The 15957-nt window shown below is 38.7% G+C and overlaps 1 non-coding gene and 1 pseudogene across 1 annotated transcript; both read right to left on the bottom strand.

The window, feature by feature from the left end:
• Positions 1-5644: 5644 nt before the first annotated feature.
• On the bottom strand, positions 5645-8336 carry LOC105240201 (annotated as a pseudogene).
• A 4619-nt stretch (positions 8337-12955) lies between these two features.
• LOC117803232 lies at positions 12956-13063 on the bottom strand. The gene has a single exon (XR_004626921.1). It is a non-coding gene; the product is annotated as a U6 spliceosomal RNA (small nuclear RNA).
• Positions 13064-15957: the final 2894 nt, after the last annotated feature.

The following is a 15957-nucleotide window of genomic DNA, read 5'->3' as shown; positions in this document are numbered from 1 at the left end:
CCTTCTCTGTAAGTCAAAATTTCTTTCTTTTTTTAAAAGATTATTTATTTATTTATTTGACAGAGATAGAGACAGCCAGCGAGAGAGGGAACACATGCAGGGGAAGTGGGACAGGAAGAAGCAGGCTCATAGCGGAGGAGCCTGATGTGGGGCTCGATCCCAGAACGCCGGGATCACGCCCTGAGCCGAAGGCAGACGCTTATAACCGCTGTGCCACCCAGGCGCCCCAAAATTTATTTCAAAATAAAAATCTAAAAAGCACAATTATCATAAAAACATAAAATGTGTATTAAAATTTAGAAATACATATAATAAAAAGTGATGAAATTTTAAATGCAACCTCGCAATAAAAAATAAGATGCACTTACTTAATGTTTAATCTTTTTTAAAAAAATACAAATGGCATTAAATATTTCTTCTAAATTACACAAGTCATACCAGGATTTCTTCTATTATTTCTTCAGTTAATGCTGCCTTAAAATTCTCTCTCATCTCTTCTTTGGAACTATGAGAGAAATATTGGTGGAATCTCTGGATTTTTCTTTCATCTTAAACCACCTCTCCTTAGATATCTTTGTTCTTTCAGAATAATTTTTCACCTTATTCTTCCAGTTTTGCTAATCTGCTCTTCATCAGAGTCCACTTGCAGCTTAGACCATGCTTTAATTTTTTAATTTTAACAATCTTTAACTTGTCTTTTTTTCATGAAATTTAGACACAATATTTTCTCATAGTCTCTCATATTCCTCTGGGGATATTTTGCAGAAGGAGTAAAATTTTGAAGTACATGTAAGGTGCTTATTAGAACAATGCCTGATACCACACCTAATGCAGTAAATAATTATTTCCAAGATCCTCCTCTGCTTTCTCTAATAACTATTTGCTTGGGTGTTAGTTCTTTTGTTAATTGGTGTCAACCTTTCATAGTATTGGTTTTCCTTGGGTATTTGGTGGTTCTTTGTCTTGGTATTCCCTGTTCTCTGTGCAAGATGCTGTTTGTTTACCATAGTTTGCTCTGATGATTGTGAGGGAGGGCACAAAAACTAATATTCTGGGTGTGAAATGAGGCTTCCTTTCCTGGATATAGCCTCCTGGGGTACCGCCTGGCTCATGTGCCACAAGTATCTAGAGTCACTGAGCTAGCTTAGGGGCAAATACCATTCCAGAGTACCCTTAACTTTGAAGAAGGAATGGAGGGAGAAACCAACGCAACCAGAGGTTTCAAATTCCATTCCCTTATGGTTGCTCTAGGACACTGTTCCCTTCCCCCACACCCCAACTCCCTGTTATCCATTGCCTCTGAAGCCTGACTCTTGCTCTGATTTCATATGCCCTCTCACTTTCAGGGAGTCCTCAAAATTCCAAATCTGCTGGCAATCCTGGGCTTCAAAAATCTTCAATAATCTTGATTGGGTTTTTTAATTTGTTTTTATAATTCTGTTCCTTGGTCACCTGGCAAATTAAGATTCATGCATTAAGGCTCAAAGTATTTTTTCTTCTTCAATTCGTAATTCTTTAACCATATTTCTTCTCTGAACTTACATAGCTTCTTGTATATACCTTTATTGTTATTTACAAATGTCTGTGTCCTTTCCTACTAAAATGAGTAAGTCAACAAATAAAAGATATGCTCTCCAAAGGTCTATCAATGATCCTAGTGTCCCCACCAGATTCTTTTCCTTATATGGCCTTGTTGAGAGGTGACTTATACTTCATGTGCTTTTTAGATGACGAACATTCTGATATTACTAAAATTTGAAATGTATGGTACCATGGACAGAGAATGAAAAAAGCTTAACTTGTCCTATGTATGAAGAAAATGATTAGGATGAACAATCCTATGAAAAACAATTAGGATGGAAATGGCTTATTCTATCTTAGAGAACAGATAATTTTAACACTTTAGAATGATTCATTTCTAGATAAGTTTATGCTAACCCTATGTTATTACTATTATTCAGTGAGAAAAGAGTAATAGAACGCTGTGCGCTTTGTCTGGCAGATGTGATCTGGAATCTCAGGTTTGCTACTTACTAGCTTTATCAAACTGGATAAACAACTCGAACACTCTGAGCCTGTGGGAGGGCAGTCTTCCAAAATGGCTCACAATGCTCTCTGCCTCCTGATATTCATGCCTTTGTGTAATATTCTCTTTTTTGGGGTGGGGAATATCTTCCCTATGCTCTACTTTTCATCCCTGTGACTTAGTTATAATTGGAAGTTTGTACCTCTTAATCTCCTTCACCTATTTTTCTCATCCGCCTAAAACTCCTCTTGGGCAACCACTGGTTTGCTCTCTGTGTTTATGAGCCCGTTTCTGTCGTAATACTCTCTCCTCTTGTATGTGGGCTGGATCTAGCAACTTGTTTTTGTTCGGTTTTTAAAAATCAGTAGAAATTCATTTTTTAACAGTTCTTTGGGAGGCTGGGAAATCCAAGATCAAGGTGCTAACAGATTGGGTGTCTGGAGAGAGCTTGTGTCCTGTTCACTTAGTGACTTGCTTTTAATGGAGAGAAGACAAGAAAAGTGACAGTATAATACTTCCAAAATTAGGTCGTAAAATTTTGTGACTTCTGTCTCACTGGCTGGCACTCTCTCGCTTGCTCACTTTGATGAAGCCAGCTGGCATGTTTTAAGCAGCCTTATAGAAAGGTCCATGTGTTAAGGAGCTGAGGGTAGCCTCCCACTCAGTCCAACAGCCGGGGAGAAACTGAACCTTGCCAACATGAGTGAGTTTGAAAGTGGATTCTTCCCCAACAGACCCCTGGCCAGTAACTTCACAGCAGCCTGTGAGAGACCCCGAAGCAAAGTCTGAAGCTAAGCTGTACCTAGATTCCTGATTTACAGAAACTGTGAGGTAATAATTTGTTATGCAGTAGTTAACGCATCTCTAAAAATGGAGTTGATAGCCTACCTCACAGTTATCATAATTGAATGAAATAATGTATATAAAGGGGCGCCTGGGTGGCACAGCGGTTAAGCATCTGCCTTCGGCTCAGGGCGTGATCCCGGAGTTATGGGATCAAGCCCCACATCAGGCTCCTCCGCTATGAGCCTGCTTCTTCCTGTCCCACTCCCCCTGCTTGTGTTCCCTCTCTCGCTGGCTGTCTCTATCTCTGTCAAATAAATAAATAAAATCTTTTAAAAAAATGTATATAAAGCATTTGGCATCTCATATATACTTTTTGGGGTGAGTGGGATGGGACGATGGGGTAACCAGGTGATGGGTATTAAGGAGGCCACGTGTTGTGATGAGCACTGATACACAACTAATGAATCATCGAACACATCAAAAATTAATGATGTACTATATGTTGGCTAATTGAACATAATAAAAAAAAGAAAAGATAGAAAAGAAAAAGGAGTTTTATAGTTGAAGATCTCTGGAAAATAGTGCCTACGATATATCCCACCCTCTTGAAGTTATACAGTGCATGTAAGAACCAAAATCCTGCTATAAAAATAGCAGCATTTAAATCCTTAAAGAATACATACTTTTTTAAAAAGTTTTTTATTTTTTTACCACCATTAAGTTTTGGGTTATTTACTGTGCAGTAATAGTAACCAAAATGTTACTCATACCTTTATGATAAATATTTCACAAAATATGTGTGAAAGAAGAGTGTCTAGCATATATTAACATTTAGTAAGTATTAGTACTTATTCTCCAGGTTAGATACTATTACAGCACTAGAATTCAAACTTTCTGCTTATGTTTCCCTTATAAAATTTGAAAAACTATCATCTTAAACTTTTTTTTCCCATTTCTGCCGTTTAATTTTTTTTAATTTAAATTCAATTAATTAACATTTAACATATTACTAGTTTCAGAGGTACAGGTCAGTGATTTATCACTTATATAATACCCAGTGCTCATTACATCACGTGCCCTCCTTAATGTCTATCACCCAGTTACCCCATCCCCCCACCTCCCTCCCGTCCAGCAACCATCAGTTTGTTTCCCATGATTAAGAGTCTGTATGGTTTGTCTCCCTCTCTAGTTTCATCTTGTTTTATTTTTTCCTCTCTTCCTCTATGATCCTCTGTTTTGTTTCTTAAATTCCACACATCAGTGAGATCATATGATAATTGTCTTCTCTGGTTGACTTATTTCGCTAATACTCTCTAGTTCCATCCACGTCATTGCAAGTGGCAAGATTTCATTTTTTTTGATGGTTGAGTAACATTCCATAGTATATATATATACCACACCTTCTTTATCCATTCATCTGTCGATGGACATATGGGCTCTTTCCATAGTTTGGCTATCGTGGACACTGCTGCTAAACATTGGGGTGCAGGTGCCCCTTCGGATCACTACATTTGTATCTTTGGGGTAAATCCCTAGTAGTGCAATTGCTGAGTTGTAGGGTAGCTCTATTTTCAACTTTTTGAGGAATCTCCATACTGTTTTCCAGAGTGGCTGTACCAGCTTGCATTCCCACCAACAGTATAAGAGGGTTCCCCTTCCTTCACATCCTTGCCAACATCTGACTTGTTAATTTTAGCCATTCTGACTGGTGTGATAATATATACTTTTTTAAAAAGGTAACTATTGAACTCAAGTCCAATACGATCGTATCTCTACCAGGTAGTGTCTTGTTGTAACACTGCTGACATTAAAATGATTTTTAATAATGTTACAGAATTTTGCAGTGATTTTACATACGTATCTTATTTCTCAGAGCAGGAACATGATTAAAACTGTGGCATAAGAAATATATATGGTTTCAATCCTGGGTTTCTGCCAGAGTTCCTAAAACTCTTGGAATTTCCTGATAGGAAACTCTTTTGTCCTTTATTAGGATCCTTTTTGAGTTTATGTTAAAGAAGCGACTTAGGTAGGACCCGCAGATATCCTCAGAATGGGGCTAGTCCCCAGAAAGACCTAGTAGTGGTTGACTTCTGGGAAGGGAGAAGTGGGGGGAAGGCTACAGATTAAATCTTCGTAAAAACTCAAGAACAACAAGTTGAGCTTCTGGGTTGGTAAACACGTGAAGATGTGGGGAGAATGGGCAGCCCGAGAGAGTGTGGAAGCTCCTTGCTCCATCCTATTTACTTTGCCCTGTGCATCTCTTCCATCTGGCTGTTCCTTACCTACATCCTTCTATAATAAACTGGTAAAGGTAAGTAAATGTTTCTCTGAGTTCTGTGAGCAGCTCTAGCAAATTAATTGAACTGGAGGAGAGGGTTGTGGGAACATCTGATCTTAGCCAGCTGCTAGGGTGACAACCTGGACTCACTATTGGTGCCTGAAGGGGAGTCTTGTAGGACTGAACTCTTTAACTGTGGGATCTGACACTATCTCCATGAGTAATGTCAGAACTGAATTAAATTGTAGGACATCTGGGGTGCTTGGCTGGCTCAGTCGGTGGAACATGCAACTCTTGATCTCGGGGTCATAGGTTTGAGCCCCTCATTGGGTATAGAGATTACTTAAAAATATAATCTTTAGGGGCACCTGGGTGGCTCGGGTCATCCATGATCCCTGGGTCCTGGAATCAAGCCCTGTGTCAGGCTCCCTGCTAAGCAGGGAGCCTGCTTCTCCCTTGCCCTCTGCTCCCCACTTGTGCTCTCTCTAATAAGTCTTAAAATATATATATATATATATATATATATATATATATATATATATACACACACACACACATATATTTTAAATCTTTAAAAAAATAATAATTGTAGGACATCTGGTCAGTGTCTGCTGAGAATTGGAGAATTGCTTAGTGTTGTTGAAAAAACCACATACTGGAAAAAAAAGATTTCTTTTATAGAAGAAGAAACAGGGTCAGAGAACTTAAGAGACTTGTCCAAGTTTCCACAAGTAGAAAGTGTCCGAGCTGAGATTCAAACCTAATCTTTTCTCTCTATTACCATGCTGACATTCAACACTTACTCAATGAACAATTATTAGATATCAGGCATTATTCTAGGCCCTGAGAATACAGAGGCAGATAAGAAAGTCAATGTCTCTCCCCTCAAAGAGCTTATATTCCTTTTTATACTATAAAATTGGAAATAATATTTTTTTGTTAATTAAATCTTACCTGTTTATTCTGGATTGATTTTTAACATATTATGACTTAGAAATGCAATGTTTACTTTACCATCAACTTTGTCCTAATCTGGGTAAATCTCACTAGCAGTGATATAATACAAAGCAGAGCCATGATTGTTTTAGTATTTGACTGGCTAAATATTAGCTAAATGCTCCATGCATACACCAAACAATTCTTCAGTAATTTTCATAACAGCGTTTATGAAAATAAAGTTTGAACTTCAGGACTTTCTTTTCTTTTTTTTGTAAAGCCAAGAAATGAGAAGATTTAAAATGCAGAAAAAAAATTCTTTCATAGTAGCTAGTACACCTTCATTAAGCTTTAAGGCACATTTCTATTTATAACCTTAATACAGCCGTATTTTTACTTTATGAAAATCAAGTCTCCCAGTCAAAATGGTATTTCACCGCACTAATCTTTAAATTCCATCACTAAAAATGTAGTTATACACACCAATTTTTAACCTCTTGGAACATTCTGCAGAATAGATTTTAGTCACTGGAATGAATAGCTGCTCAGAAAAACAGCACTGCTTCAACTGTGATACAATTTGATGGTCAATATTCTTGTCTTCCAGTAAGATTTCATGAACATAAACACTGGACTCCTTGTGGCTTCATCAATCAAGAGAACGTTTCTGAGCAGCTTCTGAGCAAACATTTAACAGGTTGATCACAGATCTGGGGTCATCGCTCCTCATAATGGCACTGCCAGACACAATCATGTTGACTCCTGCCTCTGCACATTAATGGATAGTGTCAGGACCTACTCCGCCATTGACTTCTATGTCCAAGGATGGGAACTGGGTCCTCAACCAATGAATCTTTGGCATCATATCTTCTATGAATTTCTGTCCTCCAAACCCCGGTTCCACTTTCATAACCAAGGCCATACCTATCTGATTAGCCCATGGTGCCAAATACTCAACTGTAATTCCCCGTTTGATGGCAAGGCCAACCTTCATCCCATTCTCCCGAATGTCTTTAATTAAAGCCCCTGGGTTATTGGTAGCTTCAAGATGAAAGGTGTATTGATTGGCTCCCACTACAGCCATTGGTTTTACCCACTGTTCCAGCCTGGACACCATTATGTGCCTATCAAAGAAAGGGTCCTGGCCTAGCTGCTTTCGGAGGCTTTCAACCACAGGGTGCCCAAAGGTGATGTTGGGAACAAAATGCTCATCCATTACCGAAGGTGCAAATAATCGGCCCCAGAGTCCAGCAACTGGAGGCACTCAGCCCCTAAATTGGCCAAATCGCTGTTAAGGATGGATGGGCCAATCTTGCAGCCAGACACCATGGTGCTGGCTCCCAAGAGCAAGCTACCCGTGAGTCTCCTGGTAAGACGAAAGTGTTGCCCTGATTGGCTGCCCCAGTCTTTCTTTCATAAGCTCTATTCATCTCTTCTTTTGGCAGAGTTTAGTTGATAAAAGTCTTTGTATCTTGAGTACAAAATTAAGCAAAATAGGTACAATTTATTGGTGTTGCACTATTTAAGGAGTGCTGGACTTACTAGATGCTTGCCGGAACACTGACAATCTCCTAACTGGTAGTCAATTTATTGTAAAATTAATAAGACTCAGAACTTCAAGCTCACAACAGACTAGAGCTCTATCTGTATTGTATCTGGCTCGACACTGAAGCCTTGAGAGTACCTTGTTTCCTAGAACAAGTACACAGTTTGTCAGAGAAAAATTTGTTTCCAAAGACTTCTGGAAAAGGGATGTTGGCTTAGTTCCCGATGACAGCTGTCTGGTCAGTTTATGGTACTTTCATAGACCATATTTATATTTAAAAGCTGGAATGGGTACTTGAAAGGCAAATTGCTGTTAAGGTAGATGTGTTCTAGAGTGATCTTCACTGTTGCCTCATTAAACAGGTGCTTGAGAAGGGGAAAAAGACTGTGAATCAATGTTGCTGAGTCAATCTGGGAGCTTCCAAAAGTATTTGAGGCTTTGACAATATACCATGACTTCCTAATTGTTATAAAAGATGATGTCTAACCTTTTCATTTATATAGAATAAAATTTTTTTTTTTGCATTTTAAAGGCCCTTCTCTAGACCCAAACAAAGTACTTTGTGTTGGCAATTAATTCTTCCATAGCTGTATCATGGTTATAAAACCTACCACAGAATTGCCTAACACCTATGAAGTGCTCTGGAAATTGCCATCAAGAGTAATTTTTTAAAAAAATATTTTCTTTTTAAATAATCTCTATATCCAATGTGGGACTCGAAATCAAAACCCAAGATCAAGTGTTGCATGCTCCATCACTGAGCCAGCCTGGTGCCCCAAGAATGACTTTTTTTTTTTTTTTTAAAGAAAGGGAGGGAGAGAGAGCATGCATATGCAAGAGTTGGGGGGGTGCAGAGGGAGAGGGAAAGAGAGAATCTTAAGCAGGCTCCACACCCAGTGCAGAGCCCAATGTGGGGCTCCATCTCACCACCCTTAGATCATGAGCTGAGCCAAAATCAAGAGTTGAATGCTTAACTGAGTCATCCAGGTGTCCCCCAAGAGTGATTTTGAAAATACTGTTTTTGGGGGCACCTGGCTGGCTCAGACAGAAGAGCATGTGACTCTTGATCTTGGGGTTGTGAGCTCGAGCCTGGCATTGGGTGTAGAGATTACTTAAGTAAATAAAACTTAAAAAAATAAAATATTGCTTTTGTAGCATGGTGAAAAGCCTTGGAACAAAATCTTACTCTGTCATCCCAAACCAACTCAGTGCTCTATCACTGAGACTAGAGTTTCCCTTACTTACTTTGGGCAGGGAGGTAAGGGCTACTTCTTTATAAGAAATCTTGAAATCACCTGGTGGAGGGAGTTCAAAATTAAGTTAGAAAATAATTCCAACAGTGAAATTCCAAAGGGTGAGTCCCTTTTTCTCCTCTACCAAAAATTCTGGCAGTCTCTTCCTTGAGGGTCAGGGGAAAGATGACAGCAAAAAGAACAAGGTAGCATGAAGAGTTACTAGATGAGGCTTGGAGACCCAACGTGATCTCTTCACCAATAAAAACATATTTAAGGCCAAATCTGCACATTTTTATACACCATGGACCTTTGTTTGATTAATGGACTACACTTACTTACCGCAAAAGATAATCACCACTATATTTTACATGCTCCCAAATTTAGATAGTTGCCAAATTTGTACCACAAAGCCTAGGATGGAGCTATATGGGATGGAAAGAAGTCCAACATATGTTCCCTGGTCTTAAGAATGGAGATGGAGAATCTTTCAACAAATATGTACATTTTCTAAAAGGGTCTCTAAAGTTCTGGGTTTCCTCAGAAGTGTATGAAGGGCCCAGTATCACCTAACTTTGAGCTCTTCAAAAGATAGAGTAGTATAGAGTGGATATTGTCTGCACTAATGATTGATAGCTCTTCCCTCAGTGCCCTCTGACATATTTACAAAAACCCTGAAATAGTTACAAAAACCCCCAACCCCTTCTCCTGTTTGAGAACCACAATGGCTTCCCAAGTACTTGAAGCAAAATCCGTACTCCTTATATTGGCCTCTAATACCCTAAGAAATCTGATTCATTCCTACATCTGTGACTTTATCATGCTCATGGTGCTCTTTATTCCATACATTCTAATCTTTCTATTCTTCAAACATACCAAGCTCTTTCTGTATCAGGGTGTTTGCATTTGCTTTCTCTCCATCTGGAATATTCTTTTCCCAATCCTTCATTTAAAAGGCTCCTTATCGCTCAGGCTTCAGCTCAAATGTCACTTTCTTGAAGACCTTCTCAGATTAACTCAGTTAACACTCTCCTACATTACTCTGACATTGACCTGTTTTATCTTCTTCACAGCACGTAAGATTGTCTTTTCCACTAGAATGTAAATTCTTTGAGAGTAAATGACATCTTTACTCCCTTTGTTTGTGTTACTATTGATTTAGTCCAAGTTTTGATATTTCTTTCAGCATGTCTACAGAATTTTAGGAAGATAGAGTCAAAGGTAGGCACTTAGGTCATGACCTTAAACCTGAAATCTCAGCTTGTTTGGGGGAAAGGTTTGTTTTGCTCAAAGGGATTTGTCAAGAAAGCCATGCTAACTGCTATGTGACACATTTTACCTGGTCAACAACTAATTCTTCCAAGAAGTTAGAACCGTCCCTTAGGGAACTTTAAAACTTCGACAGAAAGTAACTTTTAAGAAAGAGAACTACTCATACTATTTCTGGCTAGATTAGTGCCCCAATAAAGAATATGACTTATTAAACTTCAAAAAAAAAAAATCACACTGTATTTACCAGGGTCTTCAACAAATTAAAGGAAAAATAAACAAGTTTGTTCTCAAGGTTAATTTCTAATTTGGATCATATATCTGATTCACAACTAGCCCAACCTTAGCGAGTAAGTAAAATACATTTATCAAGTTGTCTCACTATAAGAAATGGCATCTGATAATACCTAGTAACATCAATATATGCACTGATTTTGTTTCTGGTCTATAAAATATTACCCGTGGCAGAATTCTGAATGGTAAAACTATGGTAGATGACTAAATAACCAGAGATCAGGCTATCTGTTTGGGATGGCACTCATCTCATCATTGTGGTTAAGTTAACCAATAAATTCTAGTTTTATATTGCTTTCCCTTTAGACTACTATGTTATGATGATTTTGCCAATGGTTATAGAAAATCCAATGTAAACTATCATAAACAATAAAGAGCATTTAGTGACCCATGTAACAAAAAAATCACAGGCAGGATAGTGATCAAGTATGGTTGTCAGGGCTCTGGTTTAATTTCTTACTAAGTTTTTGGCTGTGCCGTCTTCTGTGTGTTGGCTTTATCCTCAGGCTAGAGAGATGCAGCAATTCCAGGTCTCCCCAGTACACAGGACCTTTATTTCTTAAGTGAGGAAACATCTTTTGTCAAAGCCCCTGTAATCAACAATCTGCCCTTGCTTTTCTCTAGCCTATGCTGGGTCACGTGATACTCTGGATCAATTCCTGTGGTCAGAGTAATACTATGCCTTAATAAACTTAGATCGAGTTTTCTGAACAATTTTTTTAAGTGCACGGACATTACACTCACCAGAGTTTTTTCAAATGGTGGATCATGCCCCAAGAATGCATCATGAAATGAATTTTCAGGTCCTAATCATCATTTAAAAAATTAAATAGATTTGAGATTGCATTGTACATATAAAGAGTTAGTACTATATTATGAAACTTTGGTGCTCACATATACACATCTGGATTACAGTGCAAAATCTGTTTCTTATTGTGAATCAGAGTCAAAAAATGTTTGAAAGCTACCATCTTAGGCAAGGTAGGTTCACTCCCCAAACTGGAGTGGAGTCAGCTATTGCTTAAGTACATAGATTATGTAAAGGAAAAATGGATACCTGAAAGAAAACTGATACAGTTTGGGAGAGGAAAATAGGTGCTGGGGATAGAGTCAACAATTTCTACTGTAGCCTGCCTGACACTTTATCATTTAATCTATACTGGATTCCAATACAGTCATAACCAAGCACATTTTAATTCTTCCAATGTTTTCTCAAAGTACACCTCCCTTCTAAAAAAAGCACTTCATTCCTTCCCCAGTTAAGTATCCATGGTGGGGCAATTTATAATTTTTTTTTAAAGATTTTATTTATTTATTTGACAGCCAGCCAGCCAGCGAGAGAGGGAACACAGCAGGGGGAGTGGGAGAGGAAGAAGCAGGCTCCCAGCGGAGGAGCCCAATGTGGGACTCGATCCCAGAACGCCGGGATCAAGCCCTGAGCCAAAGGCAGAAGCTTTAACGACTGCGCTACCCAGGCGCCCCGCAATTTGTAAATTTTATCATTTGGTTGGTAGAAAGCATTATGGTAAAAGACTCAATGAAAAGCTTGGCTTCTAGGAAAAAACCGCATATTTCAAATAACTGGGCAAATCTTTATCAATCACCCTAATCTCTATTTAGATTTAAATTTGGATCTTATTTGACAAGAACTTTAGAACTCATTTTAGTTTGCCTCAAGAAACTAAGGACTACAGAGGAGGATGAACTTAGATTCTAAGGCCGTTAATTAGTTGCAGAACACAAGTCTCTTGACACCTGCTTCAGAATTCTTTCCGTTGTACTAATTAACAGCGCAGTTATACCAACTTTAAAAAATGAAAGTAAGTACTGAACATCAGTTAATTCCAGAGGCATCTAAATTTACACTGCTGATGGATTCTTTCAAGAGTTGTAGGTAAATTATATTTTTGGAAGTAAAACTGCATCTTTAAGGAAACATGGGAGCTTATTTACAAAATGCCACTTCTGAAATCCTTGAGAGGCAAAGATTAGTTATTAGCTTTGTATGTTTAAGCCAGGCTAAGAACTTTAAAGCTAATTTTTATAGTGCTACAGTATAAATTGTATTTCACCATAATACTTTACCTTTTAAGGTAGAGAGTTCAATTCACCGTGCACTTTTCGTATGATTAGAAACTAAGTTCTATGAATGATCCTAAAGAAGTCCTAGATACAAGAAATGTGGTACTAGGAAAAAATCCTCATTAAGAAACCAAGGCAATTTCAATTACTTTAATTTTCATTACTATTAATTTTTAAGTAAACTCTATGCCCATTGTGGGGCTCAAACTCATGACCACAAGATTGAGAGTCACATGCTCTACTGACTAAGCCAGCTAGGCGCCCCACAATTTCAGTTACTTTATTTTTTGTTTAAAAATATGGAATGCAGGGGCGCCTGGGTGGCACAGCGGTTAAGCGTCTGCCTTCGGCTCAGGGCGTGATCCCGGCGTTAAGGGATCGAGCCCCACATCAGGCTCCTCCACTATGAGCCTGCTTCTTCCTCTCCCACTCCCCCTGCTTGTGTTCCCTCTCTCGCTGGCTGTCTCTATCTCTGTCGAATAAATAAATAAAATCTTTAAAAAAAAAATATGGAATGCTTCATGAATTTGTGTGTCATCCTTGCGCAGGGGTCATGCTAATCTTCTCTGTATCGTTCCAATTTTTAGTGTATGTGCTGCCGAAGTAAGCACAGTCTGTTTAGATTCAAAGTGGAAAAGTCCTTTTGGGTTAGATACGTCAGGTGAACTGTTTCATGCACAGGCAGAAAGGGTAGCTATCATTTGAGAATGCCATAAAGAGTATTTTTTTAGTCCCCAAATCTCTTCCTTTAAAAGCTGTTTCCTCTTTTGGGTGAAAGGGTTTGTAAGACACTTCCCTCTGGCTCCATAAAGAGCCTCTAGTATCTGGTGTCTTACGGAGTACTGACAGAAGAGTAACCAAAGGGCTGTGGAGTACAAAAGAAAGGGAGTCTGACAGTGCTCAAGACTTTGTTTGCTTTGCTTTTATTTAAGAAAGGCAAAGTCTGAAGGGTAGGCAGGGTTTAAACATAAAGGAAAAGAATCTTCTGTTTTGGGATTCAGTCATGGTACCATGACCATATCATGGCCAAAACAGTAGGTTAGGGTAATACAGACGTTGTTGTCTGGAACTAGATTCGCCTACCATCCAGCAGGTCTCAGGCCCACCTTCAGGTGCTAAAAGTCCACTCTCACTAGCCATATATGGTATTAGTCTGAGAGGTTACAGAACAGATGAGAAGTTGGCATCAAGAACCAAGTTGGGTAGTGTTGGCAATAAAGAGGTCTATTATCAGATAGCAGGGTCCCAGTCAACAGATTTGGGTTTAATGCAAGGATCTAAACTTTCAGAGAAGGAGGTTACAGGTAAAGAATTGGAAAGGAAGAAAGGTCTTATATCTCAAGAGATGATAGCCTGGACAAATAACTTAAGGGCTCAGGTTCAGTAGTGAGTTTCATTATCAGACTTGAGGTATCAGCCAGCCATGGACATTATGGCATTGTATATGCCTCTCAAATTAGGGTAGATTTAATTCTAGGATTAGTTGACAAAAAGTACTGTATGTATAAGCAATTATGATGAATCTTTTTTGAGAATTAATTTTCCTTGGCGGCAATTTAATCCCTATTTTTACATAGTTTTATGTTAAAGTAACCAGTTATATTTTGAAATAGACAGCTAATTTTAGGTGAATCTAGAGAAGAAAATACAGGCTTTCAAAGAAATGTCCAGATTTCAGTAGGGAGTTTTAGCTATACTCCTAAGTCACTGTTTGATGCTCTTAATACAGGTTTGAAAGGCAATGACCACAAAGAGTATCATCTATGGGAACGAACTGTTCTTTGTTAAGTAAGCTCTACGCCAATGTGGGGCTTGAACTCATGGACCCTGAGATCAAGAGTTGCAAGCTCTACTGACTGAACCAGTCTGGGACCCTAACATTTTAAATTACATTCTGCTACTTAATGTGTGACCTTAGGCAAATTCAAAAATTACTTAATCCCATAGGCCTGCTGTAAAGATTATACAAGCATCTAGTAAGATAAAATAGGTGATTAATAATGTGACAAAACCTGGCCTAGAAATGTTTAATCTTGCTGCCTTAGGTTAGGTCAGGTCCTGTGGACTGGAGGGCTGTTAAGTCTCCAGAGAACAAAAACCCAGACTACAAGTGAATGTGGAAGTAAACTTTAAATGGGACATGGTTGGATATGGAAGAGAACTAATATATATTGTATATCTTTTCCTATCACCCACTGTTAGGAACTTTGGATACATACTCATTTAATCTTATTAATAACCCTCAAAGAAGGCATAATTTTATAGATGAGAAAACTGAGGTGCAGGAAGGCTCAAACTGCCCAATGTTAAATAGCTAACTAAGCAGTGGAGCAAGTCCCCCAATGTAGTCATGCTACCACATTCTGCCTTAGTGAGGGGAGGTCCTTCTACTCCCCAAAATGGGAACTAGGTTTGAATAAGTGATATTAAATAAATAATGGCTATCTATATAGGAGTAACACAAAATATCTGACAGTGAGCTGGTGACCTGTGATATGGGATGTGATGCACTAAGAGATCCTAGAGACAGAAAAGTCAGACCTCCTTCATAGAATTCTAAGGGTAAATTGATAGGGGTTTCAAGTCTAATCATCTTCAATAGAGTAAAACCTCATTAGTCTACAGTATATGGAATTTACAATACTCTACATAAGAACTGAGAAACAATGAGAATATCTGATAACATTCTTCATACTTCCCTCTCCCTCCAATAGTTCAGCTTGGGTCAAAGCTGTGACATTATTTAGTGACTTCCACCTAATCACCACACTGAATTCTAGGTAAAAGAATAATTGAGCCCAGGGGCGCCTGGGTGGCACAGCCGTTAAGCGTCAGCCTTCGGCTCAGGCCGTGATCCCCGCGTTATGGGATCGAGCCCCACGTCAGGCTCCTCCACTGGGAGCCTGCTTCTTCCTCTCCCACTCCCCCTGCTTGTGTTCCCTCTCTCGCTGGCTGTCTCTCTCTGCAAATAAATAAATAAAATCTTTAAAAAAAAAAAGAATAATTGAGCCCAAACCACAAAGGGTAACCAACATTCTCTACACATGCAGATATACAAATATAAACTACCATATCCTATTCCATTTTTTGTTGATTCACCAAAATTTTTTTCCTTTACAGGGAATTTTACTTTAGTAAGGCCTTTTAGTAGGCAATGGAGACACAAGAGCCGAAGAGACCTTATAAGAGCTTAGTCCAGTAACATTGGGACTCATGAGGCCACCACGCAGTTCACAGTTGAGACATGCACAAAAATAGGGCCAAAACAGAAAGACACAGATAATCAAAGTACCAAAGATAAATTAGGTCAAACTACTGAAAAGCAAATAGGAGTTTGTCAGGAAGCAAGGGGAAGGAATATTTTTGGAGACCTGAAAGCATGAAACAGTGTGATGTGTTTGGGAAATGGCAAGGTGTTCCATGTGATTGGAGAGCTGCGGGGTGGGCAGGACTGGAAAGATTCCTAAAGAGATACATTATGCTAAGGAACTGGGGTTTTATCTTG

The sequence above is a fragment of the Ailuropoda melanoleuca genome, chromosome 7 (assembly GCF_002007445.2).
Source record: "Ailuropoda melanoleuca isolate Jingjing chromosome 7, ASM200744v2, whole genome shotgun sequence".
Taxonomy (NCBI): Eukaryota; Metazoa; Chordata; class Mammalia; order Carnivora; family Ursidae; genus Ailuropoda; species Ailuropoda melanoleuca.
Note: the sequence above shows the minus strand (reverse complement) of the source record. Positions and strands in the feature narration are given on the sequence as shown.